The 2,123-nt window shown below is 38.8% G+C and overlaps 1 pseudogene; it reads left to right on the top strand.

The window, feature by feature from the left end:
- The first annotated feature begins 578 nt into the window (after positions 1-578).
- Positions 579-1,521, top strand: LOC129488546 (olfactory receptor 5D13-like; annotated as a pseudogene).
- The last annotated feature ends 602 nt before the right edge of the window (positions 1,522-2,123 follow it).

Raw genomic sequence — 2,123 nt, 5'->3', positions numbered from 1 at the left:
AAAAGTAGATCAACCATTGCAGCATCATCACAATGCTTGTATTCAAATGACCCTTATTTTATTAAATCATGTCTCCAAAGTGCAAAAGTAATTATGTTAGCATATTGTGGTAATTATTTTCTTTTATTAGTTTATTGTTGTTAATCTTGTACTGTGTTTAATTTTCAAATTAAACTTTTTCATGGGTATGTATGTATAGGGAAGAAGCATAGTATATATGGCAGTCGGTACTATTTGTGGCTTCAGGCATTTACTAGGAGTCTTGAAATGTATCCCTTGTGACTAAGGAGGGATTACTGCACTGTACTGCAACCTCTGCTGTTCAGGGTCAACTTCAAAATTCAGCTCATCACTAACAAGCTGTCTAACCACATACAAGCTCCTAATTCATATATGCTTCAGTTTCCTTGTACAAAAAAAAAATGGGGCTACTCAATTTTAAAATTCATTATTTAAAAATCTAAATTAATGTGTTTTAATGTTTCAGTACAAAGTCTGACACATGGGTAAATGTTATACGTGTAGGAGATAATTATCACTTTTATTATTATCATTTCAGCTTTTCTCTAACAACAACCATGTCATTAGCTGAAGGAAATCAGAGTTCTGGAGCTGTATTTACCCTCTTGGGCTTCTCAGAATATGCAGACCTCCAGTTTCCTCTGTTCCTGGTCTTCCTGACCATCTACACAATCACTGTGCTGGGAAACCTGGGCATGATCATGATCATCAGGATCAACCCCAAACTCCACACCCCCATGTACTTATTCCTCCGCCACTTGTCCTTTGTTGATTTCTGTTATTCCACCACAGTTACACCCAAACTGCTGGACAACTTGGTTGTGGAAGACAGAACCATCTCCTTCACAGGATGCATCACGCAATTCTTCCTGGCATGTGTATGTGCAGTGGCAGAAACATTCATGCTGGCAGTGATGGCCTATGATTGATACATGGCGGTGTGTAACCCTTTGCTCTACACAGTTGTCATGTCCCAGAAACTGTGCATCTTTAGTGGCAGGGCCCTATACATGGGGTATAATCTCTTCCCTGACACTCACCTATTTCCTCTTGTCGTTATCCTTCTGTGGGTCTAACATCATCAATAATTTTGTCTGTGAGCACTCTGTCATCGTCTCTGTCTCCTGCTGTGACCCCTACATCAGCCAAATGCTTTGTTTTGTCATTGCAATATTCAATGAGGTGAGCAGCTTGGGAGTCATCCTCACTACCTATATTTTCATCTTTATTGCTGTCATAAAAATGCCTTCTGCTGTCGGGCGCCAAAAAGCTTTCTCTACCTGTGCTTCTCACCTGACTGCCATCACCTTTTTCCACGGGACTGTCCTGTTCCTTTATTGTGTACCCAACTCCAAAAATTCATGGCTCACAGTCAAAGTAGGTTCTGTGTTTTATACAGTCATCATCCCCATGTTGAACCCTTTAATCTACAGCCTCAGGAATAAAGACGTGAAAGAGAGTGTTCGAAAGTTAATGAATCACTCAATACAATTTTGTTAAAGACTTACGTTCCCAAAACGAATTCAATGTATTATATTGAAGTTCGTTCGATGCTTTTAGTAAAGAATAATTTGAATTATTTAGTCAATTCACCAGTCAGATTTTTAAATCTATTTTAAGAAGCCAGTTACGTGATCCTTTGATTTTTATTCACTTCTGTTTTTAGTTAAATAGTTGTGAACCATATGGGCTATAACAAGTGCTGTGAGTTGAATGTTGTCTCCCAAGCTATTTAAGTTCACCCAGAACCTCAGAAGTAATCTTTTTTGGAAATAGGATCATTGTTAATATAATAAGGCTAAGCGGATTAAAGTGAGACCTAAATCCAAGAACATCCAAGGGAGGGTGTTCTTATAAGAGATAATAAAGGACAACAAGAAGACACACAGGGAGGAAAGTCATGTGCAGACAGAGGGAGATAGTGTTTGTTTTGCTGCCACAAGCCAGGGAGCAAGGAAGGATTCTTCTCCACTGCCTTCAGAGGCAGCAGAGTCCTGCCAGCCTCTTGATTCAGACTTCTGGTCTTGAGAACTATGAGAAAATAAATTTTAGTTGTTTTAAGCTGCCAATTTTTTGATAATTTTTTTGTGGTAGCCTTAAGA

This window comes from Symphalangus syndactylus, chromosome 1 (assembly GCF_028878055.3).
Source record: "Symphalangus syndactylus isolate Jambi chromosome 1, NHGRI_mSymSyn1-v2.1_pri, whole genome shotgun sequence".
Lineage (NCBI taxonomy): Eukaryota > Metazoa > Chordata > Mammalia > Primates > Hylobatidae > Symphalangus > Symphalangus syndactylus.
The sequence above is the reverse complement of the archived record's forward strand: the minus strand, read 5'-3'. Positions and strand labels throughout refer to the sequence as shown.